Consider the following 17,317-nt stretch of genomic DNA (forward strand, 5'->3'; position numbering starts at 1 on the left):
ACGGGGTCCTCCGTAACTGTTACTGACACCACCACAACATACAATTGATCATAACTCGGGTAAAACTCCCCTGTAAAATGTTCCTTCACCCCGCTTCACTGCATACTCGCACCCCTAAGTCCGATCGGAACAATGAATGTGTACACGCACCGGTAAATCTGACACCCGATCTACCTCCAAGCTGTGAATCCTATGCGCAAGTGTTTGTGCGCCTGCCTTTGGGTGGCGGAGAGAATGAAGGATTTGCATGGCCATTTTCCCGCCGAGAGGTTGCGCGGTCGGATCCATGAATACATATATTTCCACGGAAAAGTGGGCATGTGATGGACTGCCTGCAGGCCATCCCTAATAATGCCCACATTTTGCCTTGTTCTTCCTCATTTTCCATTTCCACCCCCTACCCTGCCCTCTGCACAAGCCACACCCACGTTCTGCTTGGTGTCTCGTCCAAGGCACTCAGCCTCTCGCAGTGACGTGCCAAGCCTGCCTGATGTCCACACACAGTACGAAAAAATGCTGCACAGTCGATTCCATAAATCGACAAGCGGGATTTTGCATGCAGTTTGACAAGCAATGTCCCGATTTTCCACGCAGATAATTCATGAATCGGGTCCTACATGTTTGCTATGCCTGCTTGGAAAAATACATACAAAATGATTTAACTCAGTATTACATGAAGCCTACCCTTCTTTGATGAGCTAAGTAATGGGAATATATATATATATATATATATATATATATATATATATATATATATATATATATATATATATATATATATGTATATATGTATATTACAGGGCCTACGGTAGTGGCCCTGTAGTTATGGTTAAGTTGCTCAACTCATAGAAATAACACATTTTGTGTGGCTTATAACCCCCCCTTGGACGAATCCTCACCAAACTTTGCAAATAAAGTGTATGCCCCCCCCCCAGAATTACTGGTGGAGTAATGTCCTGGGGGGGGCAAAGTTATAGGGGTGGTCCCAGAATTTGTGGAAATCATCAGGTGCAATGAAAAAAAATTTTGCTCGCGCCTAGAGCCCAAACCGCTGGACAGATTTTCACCAAATTTGTGCCAGGAAAGGCAGCTTGGTCCCGAAAGTGTGCTTTTGTAAATTTGGTGGAAATTTGGTATAAATTTGTCCAGTAATTTAAGAAGGAATTGCCAAAAATAGGTCCCAAAACATTAATGATATCTATGTCCAGTCCGTGGACTCACTTCCTGATTTGAGGTCTGCGGGGGCCTCTAGGACAATCAGAGAGGAGCCTCATGTTTGCAGACATTGTATGTGCCCCCTGATTGGTCAGTTAAAAACGTGAGGTGCGTTGTAACTTTTTAAATGGATGCCATGTTAGATTCGCGAACAGTGCCGGTAGTCCTGGGACATTGTGGTAAAAACATTTTAAAAAACACAACATTGCACTTGTCAAACAAATGAAACTATCTCTGGAGAGGAGAGGGGTGATGAGGATGGGATACGATGTGGCCATAAAAAGCCATACATTGGGTGTGTTTTCTTCTCCGATGGCTGAGGACCTTCCTGTGATATTCTAAAATTGTTTTCAAAACTTTTGTGCAAATTCGTCAAACAGCACCTAATGTATAAGCCTTTCAAGTATTTGGATAACCCCCTCTAATTTTGCCCCCTTTCGACGAAACAGCACCAAACGTTGCATAACTATTCAGGGTCAGGTTTAAAATGATAGTGCAACATTTCATGCAGTTTCATTGAGTGGCGCCAAAGTTATAAGCTATCCAAAAACTGCTTTTCATCGACCCTGTAATACACTGATACAAACCTATGAAATTCAATTAAAATATGTTGTTAAAGGAACGTTATGATTAAGTTTCACCAATAAAACCCTATGCAATTCAGTGACAAATCTTTGTTAAATAGATGTTATGGTTACAAGTAAAACAACAACAAAACAAAAAAAAGAAATTTGCCAGTTATGGTAAGCTAAGCAACCATAACTCGCGCCACCACCGTGCACTGCTGAGGCTAATACCCTGGACATAAAAGATGACGTCACAAAGGTTTGTGTTGCATGGTGTGGTAAAAGGTAAGGACTCATGGGGTCGACCATCTCCTGTTGCTAACATCCATTTCAATTACGCTCCCCTTAGTATACAGATCGTCCAGGGGCTGGGGGTGGTTGGTTTGGTGTACACCCTTGCCCCAGACCAGGGTCATAAAAGCAGGAGCTACATCAAAATCGGGCAAGCAGTTAAAACTGCGTATATTTGAAATCTACCTGTTCCCAATTCAAACCATAATGAGCGTCCTAAAATGGGCTGTTGTATGTATTTTCGTTCTTTCCTTTTCCGAATCTCCAAACTGGCCAAAATACTTAAATGAAAAGAGCAATCCAGCCACCATTTTCTAATAATTCAAAATATTACCCTGTTGACTAATCGTGGAATGTAGGCGGTATAGGCACGGTGTGGAAGGAGCAGCGCCAGAAGTGTGACCATTGTCAGGTGCATCTGGGGAATTCTAGGTATTGGGGTCAGGTCAAAGAGCAGTGTTTAAAACCAAGAATCAAGATGATACCAGGCGAACCGGACATAGAGGGTGTCTGAACACTAGAACACATTCTGGAAACAGAATCACACGTTTACAATCCATCCCGAGTGTACAGCAACATTATCACAAGAGAGTCAGTAAGCCAGAACGATGAATGAGTCAGTAACACAAATAGTGAGACCACCGATAAACTAGCAATTTAGCCTGCTGAATGTGCTGCCTGAGAAGACCAGAGTACATCTTTTCGCTTGATGCACAGTGTGATCTTGGGCACACTACTGCTTCCCATGATACATAGAGCGCCCTAGGCGTTTCTCGAGATGTTGGAGCCCCCTGCTGACCAAGGGTGACCTTCGATAGCACTGTGAACGGAGTGGGCTTTTCTGTTGGATATTCAGAGGACTGATTCTTAGAGATCACAAGGGAAAGAAAATAAACAGAATGAGCAACAACACAAGACAAAAGGACGGACGCGGCCGGCAGGCAGTGGAGCGGATGTGTGTGGACAGGCAGCCAGCCAAGCGGAAATGCTGCCCTTTTCAGTATTCGGAGAGGAGTTCACTGGGCATCTTTCATGGTTGAAATGATGTGTTTAGAAGCTGAACATCAGAGCCGGGGGCTGTGACGAAGCTCAGCCTGGTGCTAATGGCAGACACTGCCTCTCTGTGACTCTGGGGCAGAGTGCAGTGGCTTTGGGGCTGATATCACTGTCATTGTGGCTTAAGCAGTGGCTGAACCCCCCCTAAGGGAATGGTCTCCAGACAGCGGGACATAAAGATACAGCTAAACATATGATAGGCTGGTGGCAATGCTCCTCTCCTCTCTTCTCGTCTCTCTGAGGGTACAGATGTCACTGCAAACCCCGTCATGCCATTACTATTTTAAAGGGTGCTCATGATGCATTCCTCGCACTTATAAGTAGTTTATTAATAGGTGGTATTACCCGTTCGTTTTAATAGGATTCAATTTGACTACCTGGAAAGGATTGACAGCTGATCCACCTGCCTGCTTGGATTACACCTGTGGCTGCCGGTTCAAGACACATGTCAAAGCAAAGGCAAGCATGTAATGTTCCCAGCCAGCTTACTGACTTACTCACCAGGAGGTGTGCCAGGGCTCAAGTCGAGGGTACATGCGGGTGGACGCAGTCCCCCTGGGTATTTTAGAGGTTGTGTGAAAAATGAAAACATTTGCGTGTCTGCTTTGGATTTATGCTGACCTGGGGTTTCAAACCACAGTCACCAGGTACACAGGCACGACACTTCACCACTGCACCATATAACCTGATAAAAAATATAATACAACTAAAGTTGAAATTACATATTTCGGGACTGCATGTTCCAGGGCAAACATTGGTATTGATTTTTGGAGTTTAGAACATACACCTTTTAACATTCTCAAACACTACTAGAAAAAACATCCTCTGTTCATGTTTTGTGGGTGTTGTTTTTATGAAAGGCAAATGCTATTCAACCTGTGCATTGTGTATGATTATGGAAAGCCAATTGATTAAAATGTGCATATGCCACCTTTATATGCTAATTTCTGGTGACGTCACAACACCACTGTGTATGTTAAAGAGTCCCTCCGCTTTATTTTTTAGCACTTGACCCCTGGGTGTCACCACCCCTTTTCAGAGTCATCGGTTGCTAGATGAGGTGTGCACATGCCAACATGCCCCGTATGATTGTGAAGATGCTTATCTAGTCCTGATTCTATGTGCACTCTGGGAGTTGCAGTACTGGATTTAAAATGGCTAACCCAAAAGTACACGTCATAGAGTGCAAACAAAAAACAAGACAGGATATGCATCTAATTAATAACATGGGCCATGCTCGTATATATCGGCATATGTTACCCTGGCTGGTGTGCCCCCAAAGCAAACGGCATGGGTTAGTGTACATGTCCTGCACAAGTCCTTTGTGAATGCTCACCTCACACGTGATTCCCGCTGGACCTCAGGAAAGGGTTCTTGCTCAGCACACATATCCATGGAACTGTGCCGAAACACTACGGGACTCATGCTGCAAGTCCCCGTAAATTAGACTGATGGGACCTGTTACGTTTGCACTTAGTTGCAAAAAGAAACCCTCCCGCCAAACTATTGCAAGCGCTGCCTGCCATGAACATATTGCAGATTGCATTTACTCAATTTGCACAGCTAGTGCAAAAGGGAGGTTTATAATGCTGGCAACCACTTATTTGACAGGTAGCATTTACAATCAATTCCGTGAAATCCTCCTGCTTGTTGCTGGGAATCCAGAGCATTTACGCGAGTAAGAAAATGGCATGCTGGTATAAATGCTGTTGCATTTGTATGGTGGAGAGGATGGTTGAGGTGGAAATAGATATTCCGTTACGTGCCCCGTCGCCGCTATGCAAATTCATGCATACAATGCTTCTGCTTGCATTTTAGACATGATGTTGAAATGACACCATATTGAACACGACCTCATCTGAGCAGAAACAATGTTCAACATTATTGAGTTATGAAATGAACCTGTTAAGTCGGAAGAGTGGAGGTAGGGGGGCTTCAATGTATTCCTGTGCAAGTTAGGGCGTAAACATGCACACTAAGCAGCTTGCACAGCTGAAGGTATGCAGCTACCTCAGAAGCAATACAATCAAATGTAAACTGAAGTGATCTTTAGCAATCTGGTCCAGTAGGAGCACGCGCTGTTTAAGGATTACGAATGAATACTTAGCATGCAGATGACCTACTTTCAGCCCCGGTTTTGTTTGTGCTTGGCTGCGGCCCTGCGGGTTACCAGCATTAACTGTGCATGAACCAAGTCTTTCTTCTGTTACAGTAGACCTTGGTCCCGCCACAATGCGCCCGCGACACAGGAAACGAGGACTGATGCTGTGGCCCGGTACTTTAAGACCACAGCACACCTTATGTCTGGGTTCTGATGAATGCACCGCGCTTTGGCGTAGGCGTAGGAGGGTGCACCGATGAGGTGGGTGCACTGGGTTATTGCAGCATGTTGCTTTAAATCCGGGTTGAATCTGGTAAAGAGAATTTGGAAAACGTGTTTTTTGTTAATGATTTATAAAGCATAATTTCATAGTGATTTTTAGTTTTTCTGCCTATTAATTCTTTACCATTATTCAGTAGTGTTGTTTTGTTTTAGATTCTCATTCTGATCGATGACAGTTTTCTTTTAACCTTTTTTGCCCTGTACATCATTTGGCTGTGCCTGCCTAGGCAACCCAGTGCAAAGTGCATTCAATTTTGATGGGCTATAAAAGCGTAGTGCAGACTATCACAAAATGAAGTTGAACAATGAAGATTAACATGCCCTTTGCCCTTTGCCTGTTTTGCATGGGAGGGACTGTGGAAGCCAAGTGCATATACGGTAGCACTTGCTGGTGGCCATGCAGAAAAGGCTGATTATACTTCTGATAAGTGCAGGACTTTGTTGAGGTAAGATTTAAGAGATGTTTCTTTTCACCACTACACTTTGGCTCCCTAATTAGTCATGCCACCTGTCCACTACACTTTGGCTCCCTAATTAGTCATGCCACCTGTTCAAACATATCTTTTGTTGGTCAGTCACCTTAAAAAAGTTAGGGGCTCCTTTCCATAAATGAGCAATTTGACGAAAGGCAGCTGTTACGTTTACATTGTAATTGTAATTTCGTCATTTGAACTGTGGTGTGCAAATATAAAGGGCAAAAGGCAGCGTGCATGCTTGTACGCCACCTTTTGCACTTCACATTTGCACCCTGCAGTGCGAAGTGAGTAAATGCTGCCTGTCCTGTTGGCACTCCATGCAGCGTTTACTTTTATGAAATGAAACCCTTCGTGGCATGCTCGCACATCGGGGAAGGTTTAATGTCAACTGGGAACATTGCTTACCACGCATGAATGGTAAGCGTCGTTCCCAGTTGAAATTAAACCCTCAAGAGGCCAACAGTGAGAGCGGCATCAGTGGGGAGACTGGGCAGGCTCTTTTGTTAGATATGTTTGTGTTTTGCAAGTGCTTCGCAGTACAGTGGTTAGACCAAGCTGACTGGAAACACTGTGCAATGGCCTTTGAATCTGATTGTCTCGGTTTCAATGCGCAGTTCCCTGTTCTAAAGGGATGATGGAAAGACCATATAAAATGGGGCTGTGTCGTTATGAAAACCAGTGTCTGTTTTCTCAATTCAAGGCTGAAGATATATGTTTTCTCTCTGAGAGTTAACTGGATTTTGGGGGGTGGGTGATTTCTGACAGTAGAATGGAGAGGACACTCTAGCTCTGACATGATAATGTCTGGGTGAGTTTGTTCTCTTAACAGTTTCTAAGGAAAATTTGGTGCAATTTTAGACAAAATTGAGTGTAATGCAGACGAACAGTAATGAACCCACTTAAGAGGAAGAAAAAATGATACTAAACTGATTGGAGAGAAACAAAAGAGCAACAGGGTCAATACTTGATGTGCAATGCATATGCCGGCTCTATTAGAAATAGACACAAACTGTCCCGGCATATTTACTTATTCCCATCCTACCGAGCAAGATTAATGTATACTAAATTCAAATTAAACCGACTCCTCACGCTCGATTGAAATGGTCCCAGAATTGGCTTGGCAAAATCCGCAAGGGTCTGCCGCTTGTGTAAGAGAGTATATTTGTTATAAACTTGAAAGATCTACAGGCCGATTAATGGAATTAATGTGCGCTGAAATTTTCGGCGCAAGCGTGCGAAAGCGTGCGAATTGCAGCGCAAGTGCGAATATCGCAGCGAAACCCGCGCAGAGCGATTCATGGAAGTCCGTGTGCATGTAAATCCCTGGATGTGCGTTAAAAATCTGCATGGCGCACACTGGCGCACACGCCTCCAAACAGCGTGCGCTACGCGCACAGCGAAAGCGCACATAGCGTGGCGCACACAACAAAAGTAGGCGTAACAGGGGGTGTAACGCGGAATGGGGAACAACGCGTGAAAATGTGGGCAGCACGGGGGAGGTACAGGAGGCAAATGCGAGGAACGCCCACACGCACGTTCAAAACGTGTATTCATGGAATCGAACAGGGCTAACACGTGTGCCAAAAAAGACGCGCTAATCCGGAAACACGTACGCCAGCAGGAAGCAGGCGTACGTGGACCCGCGCAGCATAAAAGTGCGCGCAAACAACAAACAAGCTCAGACGCCAGGATGAATATACCATTCCTAGCAGCAGTGGTCGTGGGATACCGCAGGAGGAGGAGGAGGATAGTCAGGCCCAGAATTTTTACACCCAGAACCAGCCTTTTTGGGATGCCTGATGACCAGGTGTATGGGAGGTACAGGTTTCCACCTCACATAATACTCGACCTGGTGAGTGAGTGGGAGGATGACCTCACATCACCCACCCTGTGCTCCCAAGCACTCAGCCCCCTGGAGAAGGTCCTCAATGTACTGCACTTCTTGGCCACTGGATCATTTCAGCGGACAAGTGCTATAGTGGGGGGGTGGGGTGTCACAGGCCACGCAGTCACGCTGCCTACACCAGGTGTTGGCCATCATGACTACACGCCCACCAGTCCGCAGGCACATATACCTGCCTAGAACACCTGCAGAAAGGCAGGCTGCTGTCCAGGATTTCTACAGGGTGGCACAATTCCCCAAAGTGCTAGGTGCCATTGATTGCACCCATGTGGCATCTGAGCACATCTATAGAAACCGCATGCACTGGCTTTCCATCAGCGTGCAGGTAGTATATGATGCCAAGGGAATCATCACCTCAGTATATGCCAACTATCCAGGGTCCACCCACGACAGTTTCATTTACAGAATGTTAACCCTAAACCGGGACCTAGAAGCTGGGCGGCATGGCGATACATGACTGCTTGGTGAGTATAAATGCCACTGCACATGCATGCATGTCACATACTGAGTAATGTCACAACCCCACTAATGATACCCATCACCACCTCCCCAGGGGACAGTGCCTACCCTCTGAGCCCCCACATGATGACGCCAATTCGGAACCCCACCACGCCACCCGAGGTAAGATACAACACAGCCCATATTGCAACCAGGGGCATAGTGGAGCGAACATTCAAAGTGCTCTAGTCACGTTTTCGCTCCCTTGACCACTCTGGTGGGCAGCTGCTATACACTCCCCCAGTAGTGTGCAGGATCATAGTGGCAGCATGTGTCCTGCACAACGTTGCAACACGCCGGGGCCTGCCGGTGGACATGGTGGTGCCTCCACATCCCCAACAACATGCACGCCCGCTGCGCATGGGAGGGGAAGGGCACGTGGTGAGGCAGCCCGTATGCAGCTGGTGGCTAATTACTTCACATAAAATCACACCCCTGTGGAGTGCACACAGCCCTGGTACATACCAGCTGACAATCAATGATGATGACATAAGGGACAGTCAACTGTCACAACCATACCAGCCTAAGATTGGTCACCTGGAAGTGTTACATTGTGTGCATCCCTACCTAGACAAACACCACCAATGCTGTGTCATCAAAAGACATACATCTATGCTGTTAAATTCATTACCCCCTAGCAAAATACAACATGAAAACAGCGCCATGTCACCCAACCCCTCCCCAGCTCCGCCACCCAACACACCATGGCATGTCATGCAATGTGAAAGCAAACAAAGAAATGCACAAAACCTGACACAAGTGTCACAAAGTACACTGTCCCCAATGGAAAATACCCACACACAATATGCTCCCAGTAATGTATACCTAACAACACACATGACCAAATACTTACCAACAATACAATGCAGCAACACAAAATCAAAAATAGCAAAAACATGACAGTACTAAGTTAAAGTAGTGGTAGTCTTACTACCTGAATATGCCACCACATTGACCCCTTCCAACTGTACAGTGTTGCTGCCACGCAAATGTCTCAGTGTACTGCATACAACATGAGCTGCAGCTGCAAAGTAGACGTCCTTGTGACGACAAGAGGAAGGAACCTGCAGATTAGGAGGAAGACATGGATGCACAAGCACATATCAATACACCATGAAGTGTACAATGCAACAACAATATCCACTAGGGATGTCTACACAGTATTGACTACAGACTGCCCACACAGCTCATGGGAGCCCAACGTCACTGTGTAATTCAATGTCACTTGGTCACACCCTTTGCAAGCCCATGGAAACGGGAAGCAGGAGGGGTGTGTGTCTCACGAACCCAAGCATCTAACCCAAACTCAGGACAAGCCTGCATGTGCCCAGCCGGAATACAGTGGATGCCCACGGGAGCCACACAAGGCAACACACTGTAAAAAAACAAAAAAAATCAAAAATGGCCATGGGGGTCCAGGGGGATTGGGGGAGGCCACCCAGGAGGTTCGAGGACAGGGTGCACACCAACACCCACCTGTGTGGATGTTGCGAAAAAAAATAAAAGCCTCCTTGACCTCATGGCCTGCACGGCTGTGCCATTGTGGGAGAACTGCTGTCGCTCTGCTCATCCTCTGCTGCTGCTTCAGGAGGCGGTGGCATTATGGGAGGCAGCCCACGCAAAGCCCTGGTATGGTCCTCCATGGCAGCAAGCATGCAGGTCTGGAAGGTCTGATTCTGGAGGATTAAAGTGCGGAGATCCCCATGCAGCACATCATGGGTTGCCTGCATTTCTGCACGCATGGCCTTGCGTGATGCCCGGATCTCCTCACGTGTTGCATGCAGCTCAGCTGAGAGCGAACGTGTGAGCTGCTCCAGATGCTGTTCTGCCCTTAAATTACTGGAAGCCTCAAGTGCAACCAGAGTCTGCCTGAGGTTATGTAGTTCTACCCTCAGGGCTTCCCTTCCCTGGGACTCAATTGATATGGATTTGCGCAGAGTCTCCAGTGCCGCCCGTCTGTCACTGTTGGACGCCAACATGTCTTCCCTGTGTGATTGGCAAATGGAGCCTGTTGCCTGCTGTTGTTGCTCCATCTGCCTTTCAGGGGGGATAATGGAAGTGGCCACCCTCTCCATTGCCTGAGCCATCATTTCTACTGATGCTGCCTGTTGGGTTGCCATACCGTACATGGAGTTTTCCCATACAGTATTGCCTGGTGGGGCACGGCCACCGCATCAACGGGCACCACACCTGTTTGGGGCAAGGCGATCTGCACCTTGCTGTGCGGGCACTGCCTGAGGCTGCAGGACTGGATTCCCCCTCTGATCTGCTGGCCCAGGAACAGGATCAGATGCTGTGGAGTGTGACCCTGCATCCGTAACCGCCAAAGGCGGACCTACCAACACTGACATCCCCATAGAGGGTTCTACCCCTGGGCCAGGTGGGTTGGACAGAACAGAATCCCTGCCAGAAACACTTACCTGCGACTGCACATAAGTCTCATTATCCGACTCAGCACCTGAATAGAGGTCTGGGGAGGTGCACCCAGAGGCACCCCTGGACAGTATTGACTGCAGTAACATTGGGTTTTCACCCACCACCACACCACGTCCCCCACTGGTGCCCGGTCGTGCCTGAGATTCCTCCTGGGTCTGCACCATCTCCTCAACCTCAACAGCAACAAGTGTGTCATCATCTGCAAAAACATGAAAGACAACAAATGGAAACAGGCATGAGCAAAATAGCACACACAAAGGCCGTGACAAGCCAGAGATCCAGTACATGAATTTCACATGTCCCACATGACTATAACCGTGCCATGCATGTACTGTCAAAGAGTTGGAAGTGGAGTCAAAAAGGCAGACACTGGGGAGAGCAATATGGATATGCAACACATTTGTAGCATGTTGGGTAGCACTGGCATCACACATCCTGCTGTGAGTGGCATGTCCAATACACATACATGACACATGCCACCACACAGATGTCATGTAGCATAGCCACGGTAAATTACAAAACTACAGGAATATGTCAGTGAATGAGTAATGTCACATATCCATGTCACATCGAAATGATGCGAAGATTGATGCTGAATAGTGTTGCAAAATATGTATGTGCCACACACTGAAACACATCCAGTGTCCAATAACACAGTCATTGTGGGCTGATCAATGGTTGGTCCCTTTGACATCACAGGAAACACCTGTCATCTTCCACATGCAAACAGGCCCTTATGAAAATGTTCTGCAGGCCAAGATTCCATTGGCCTGAATGGTCTAATCATTAACATAACCATGTGAAAATAGTGCCCTAGTGTGGGCTGTGAACAATGACTGAAACATAGCACGTATGTCGCAATAGTGCAGAAAAATGCCTAGCAAAAAGGGGAGAGTGGAAACAATCAGCCTGAATGAACACTTACAAAATGTGAACTATGTAGTTGCAAGATGACAGTTCAAGGTAAAGTGCACTAATGTGTGCCTAATTGGCAACTGTGGGCAGAAGGGATACAGTCATACCCAAATCCAAGGCACGTGAATTTATGGGAGGAAGCAAATGGGTGACCCATAACACTCAGGAGTACACACCCTCACCTGGCACTGAATCAGAACCCGTCACCCAAACAACATACACATGGATTACACACACACGCATGGCCACTCACCGGACAATGCTTCGTAATCAGGTAGATCTCCCACACCTTGGATCTGTTCCTCTGTGACGAAGGTCCCAGCAACAGACTCGTGTTCAGTGAGTTTGTTGTCCTTTTGTGGAGACCCACCGCCAATCACCAGAGTAGCGGCATGATTTGAGGCCAGCTTGTTCTTTGCTCTGCATTTCTGGTCATTCCACCGCTTGTAGCAATCATCAGCTGTGTGCCTCACAAATCCAAGGGCACTTATGCGGTCCGCGATGGTCTGCCAGTTTGCCCTACGTTGACCAGGTGTGGTCTTGCACCCTGCAGTCACCAAAATTTCGCGGCTATGTGCCGACACATAAGTCACAAGTGCATCAAGTTCCGGGTCATTAAAGCTAGGCTTCCTTGACGTGCCGGAGTGTGTAGCCGTGTCTGGGGTCTCAGCCTGTTGTGCCAGAGCACCCTTCTTCCTCTTCTTCAAAGGTGGAGCGGAGCCTGAGTGGCTTACGCCACTCAGGTCAGTAGGGGCAGAAGCGCAGGTGGACTGGGTACTGGGAGTGTACGAATGCACAATGACCATAGGTCTTGGTGCAGGCATTGGTTGCAGGGTGATGTTGGCAGGGGGAACGTCAGTTTGATGGACCTTGACCGACACTGTCCTGGCTGGGAGAGTCAGAGCTGGGGCGGATGGAGCTGCAGCTGCCCCTGCAGCCTACCCACCCTGCCTACTTGGGGCAGCAGATGACATAGCTGCCCCAGATCCACGTGGCTTGGTGACAACAACTTGCACTGCCACACGTGGCCTAGACTTGCTAACCTGGAAGTCAGCCTGGGAGTCATCCTGTGCCAGGTCAGGTGCCACAATGGGCTGATCCAACAAGGGCTGAGCTGGGATGTGTCAGCCATGTTTCCCTAAACCATGAGGGGGGGGCATGGGTGTCCCTGATTGGTCCTCCACACATGGGGGTATAGGGGCACCCTGCAAATCCCGGCCACGTCCCCTACCACGCCCACCACGGCCACCTTTTGATGGTCGGCCACCTTTGCCTCCCTTACCACTTGCTCACCTCCCAACCATGCCACTGATGTTGTTGTGCGTATGGGATTTGAATTAAACAATTGTCCTGTCCAATTGGGGGTTAAAGGGGTAGGGTACTAGATGGAATTCGTACCCTAGTGCTCTAACAAGGCTGTCTGTGACCCCCTGGGAAGATGACGGGTCACGCAACGCACATGCAGCCCAAAATAAAAAAATAACGTACAGGCAACCCCTCGTAGACCATGTGTATGAAAAAATGAACCTGCACTACGCTGTGGCACTCAGAAACACAAAAATAATTGTACGCGTAATACACGGAGCCTACAATGACCTCTGAAGGGGTACACAACACACGGGGCAGGCACAGTTGTTAAATACGTGCGCGACTCACCGTCTGCCTGGAAAAAGAACGTGAAAAATACGTGTGCGTTGGCAACATCCCCGCCAAAAGAAGAAATGTACGCTGTCTGAGGAGACAGGACAAAAGAAGTAGTGAACGCTGTTTGAGGAAACAGGCCCAACAGAAAATCAGAAAAAAGCTGTCAGAGGTAATAGGGAGTACGAACTTGAAACGCTGTGAAGTAATCGCGTGTGAACCGGCAAGAAGTACAGAATTCACCCACTCGCTCTCCACGAAAAGCACGTACAAGGAAATGGTGTCCTACATGTAGCTTTTAAACCGGCCCACACGTACACGTCACATACGCGTGTACGTGGGCCCTTTCCTCCAATTACATGCGATGACACTCGGACGTGCAGTTTTTCCATGTGTGCTCTGTCATCACGTGCTATGAGGGAAACACCCACGCTCGTAATGTAACTTACGCGCTTACGCGCTAAGGTCCTTTGGTCCAATGAAATTGCGTATGTGTGCTGACACGCTTACGTGCTAAGGGCACTAAGGGCCTTTCCTCGAATTACACGCTGACGTGCAATATTTTCAAGTGCCAAATCACTCCGTATCAAGCTGGCTACGCGAAAACACAAGGAAGACCATGCTCCTGCCCTGAAGGCCATTTTTCTGCCCCCCAGAGCCCCGAGCACGCTCCCACCTGCCATTTGCTGCTGCCTGACTGCCTGCTGCCCACATGCCCTGCTATTTGGTGCCTGCACATCTGCCATCTGCAGGGGTCCAGTTGCTGTCCACCCCTGCTGGAACAGAAGACTCCCGACTGGGATACCATCGCTCTACAGCCCAGCCCCAGGAGCCAGTTGCCCACCCACACCTGCCTCGGGGGTCGCCATGTCGGGGCAAACACCATCTGAGACCACTGGCGACCCCCAGCCAGAGAGGCAGAGGGCCACCATCTTCAGTCAGAAGTAAGTTGGTGTCCTGGTAGAGCATGTCCTGGGGCATTAAGATGCCCTCTTCCGAACGTCATGCACCAACAAGGAAGGACGGGAGAGGATCTGGGACGACGTAGTGGTTGCCATCAACGCGGATGTGGTGGCAACCCGCGACATCAAGCATGTCAAGAAGCGCTGGGAGGACTTTAGGTCCAGGACCCTCATAAAGGCCCAGCGCCTCATGGAGGGGGGTCGGGCACGCAAGAGTAACATCCAGATGAGGGTCCTGGAATGCGTAGGCCCAGCGCTCCATGCCCAGATCCTGCAGAGGCAGACCCGTCTGGAGTTGAGCAGTAAGTGGCCAAGCATTGGTGTGTGAGACAGGGCATGTTGCAGTGTGCTGGTAGTCTGATACTTGCCTGTATGTGTGACATAGGTCATGTATGGATGTGTGTGTGCAGGGACATCATGGTCCTGCATGTGAGGCCAGTAATGTGTGAACCACATGGTTGGTGCATGAGTTACAATGCAACATGGAGAGCTGTATGCGGAATGTACACATGAAAGCATGGCAGTCTCTGTTCTTGGACATGGAGGGGGGTGAGAGATGGGTGCTGATGTCATGAACATGTATGGTGCACATGTGTGTGTGTGTGTGTGTTTGAGAAGTGTGTGTGTGACTTTGAAATGCCATGGATGCATGTGACTTTGAAGGCAACATCTTGGTTAACAGAGTCCCTTGTACATGGATGCTGATGTTGATTGCAGGCATTCAACCATGTGTTGTGGAGGGACAGGATGGAAGTGACATTTGACAGTGCCACTCATGTGTTTTTGCTTCCTGTGTAGGGAAATGTTGTACTGTACCCTGATGCTTGTGTTCTATGTCTCCCTCTACACAGCGTCAAGTGAAGAAGAGGGCGGAGACGGCGCTGTGGAGCCAAGCGGCGGGTATGCCTCCACCGGGCGGCGACGCAAGGCCCAGCCACCCTCCCAGTAAGTTCCATCATACGGGAGCGAGGGGGCTGGTGCCGCGTCTGCCACTACGGCTGTAGCGGAAGGGCTGTGTGAGCCCCCACAGGGGCTTCCAATGGCAGAAGACGGTGCGGAGACATCCAGGTTGGTGGTCTCCACAGAGGAGGAGGAGCCCGCTACTGAGCCACACATGGGGCCTGGTGGGGGGTAGTACCACTGGTGCAAGTGGTGCAGTCCAGGGCCAGGGTCAGGAGGCAGCACAGGCCACCGTGGAGGGGCCTGTGCATGTCGCTGTCCTTGACCCTGTGACTGCACCACCATGCACCAGCAGGGATGCCCCGTCCCAGGCCCGTCCGCAGGTACGGGAGAGTGCCATGTCATCTGCCTCTCCACTACCTGCGGACGAGGGGTCCCACGACCGTACGGGCTCCGTCCTGGTTGGTGTCGCGTTGCGCACGTGTGTCATTCGTGATGACGTGCGTTCTTCCTGGGTGGAGAACGCATTCCATCACAAAGAGCAGCGTCGTGACGTGGCACTGCTGGGAGGGGCCCTGGTCGGTGGGTTCCTACATGTGTCGCACACTCTGGCGGACCTCTCCTCCTCTGTGGAGACTATGCGCCAGTCGTTCTCCACAACGTCTTTCGGCCCAGATTCCACCAGGGCCCCCTGTGGACCTGGCCCGACCAACACAGCCAGCTTGGTGGAGCTCACATCCCTGCCACAGTCGGGAGTCGGCGGTCCAGCAGGGGTGGACACCACAACTGGAGACCAGCTGATGGAGGATGTGCAGGCACCATCAGACAGGGCACATGGACAGCAGCAGGAGGAGCAGGCTCTAGGTGAGAGCAATGATGGCTCGGGGCCATCAACATCGGAGAGGCAAGCATCGACCAGAGGGCAGGAGGACCCAGGAATGGGAGTGTCTTCCGTGTGGCAGCGGTTGGGCCAGCGGATAGATGCAGAGCGGCGGCGTGCAGAAGAGGCGCGCTCACCATGGTTAGGGCGGAGTTCTCCATGCGTCGGGAGTTAAGGCAGGCAGGGTGCCTCGAGGCAACACACAGGGAGTTGGAACAGGCCATGAGTGCCTCCCTGCGAGACCTCGGGGCCAGGACAGAGGCCCGCCTCCGGGACATTGACATGGAGTTCGATGATGCCCTGGCCCGGGACACCACAGAGTGTGCCGCAGGACTTGCCCGCCGCCATTGTATATAGTTAGATAGTGTTAGGTTTCCTTTCTGTTTATGTTTATTTTGGGGCGCTTAGACAATGCACCACGTTTTTGTATATAGTTTTTTTGATTAGGTAGTCTTTTTTGTAGGTTTAATTTCATTAGTTGGGCTCATGGACCCTGGATTGTTGATTTGTACAAAGTTCACCAGTGGATTAATCTTTTTTTTTTATTTCACCATGGAGCAATGGATTTCACTTTCTTTTTTCCCTTGGATTTGCTTTGTTGGACTGAGACTTTGGACACCATTTCTTTTGGATTTCTTTGAATTATGATTTCTTGTTTTTTATTATTTTACGCACATGCAGCGTTTCTTTTCTTATTCCCATTGTTATGTGTTGTATTTCCATTACATTCATGTTGTGTTTAATACATTTTTTTCTTCATACTTCCATGTGTGGTATTATCTCATTGGTTACATACATGTCATTATATGGGTTTTCACATTGACTTGCACCCATTGTGTGTGTGTGATGGACATGTGTTAATTTACATACTTGCCATTGGGGTTGTATCATGTAATTGGCATTTCTATGTGGGTGGATGCAATACTTGGTTGGGTCTTTGGGCTGGGGAGGATGGCCATAAGGCCCATGTTTGAGGATCATCATGACGTGGTGGCAGGGGTACATGAGTGGGGGCCTGCTGGCAGGTGCCCCTGACTGCTGGGGGGTGGGGGTGTAGGGGAACATGAGTGGGGGCCTGCTGGCAGGTGCCCCTGACTGCTGGGGGGTGGGGGTGCTGGGGGACATGAGTGGGGGCCTGCTGGCAGGTGACCCTGACTGCTGGGCAGTGCAGGGGGACATGAGTGGGGGCCTGCTG

At 49.1% G+C, this 17,317-nt stretch overlaps 1 long non-coding RNA gene across 1 annotated transcript in view; it reads left to right on the plus strand.

Annotated features, from left to right (window-relative positions):
* Positions 1 to 5,353: 5,353 nt before the first annotated feature.
* LOC138566615 (uncharacterized) overlaps positions 5,354 to 17,317 on the plus strand; it is a 131,496-nt gene continuing 119,532 nt past the window's right edge. The window contains exon 1 of the long non-coding RNA XR_011301980.1: positions 5,354 to 5,490. This is a non-coding gene — a long non-coding RNA (uncharacterized lncRNA). The remainder of the gene's footprint in view (positions 5,491 to 17,317) is intronic.

This window comes from Ambystoma mexicanum, chromosome 2p (assembly GCF_040938575.1).
Source record: "Ambystoma mexicanum isolate Mex_15411 chromosome 2p, UKY_AmexF1_1, whole genome shotgun sequence".
Lineage (NCBI taxonomy): Eukaryota > Metazoa > Chordata > Amphibia > Caudata > Ambystomatidae > Ambystoma > Ambystoma mexicanum.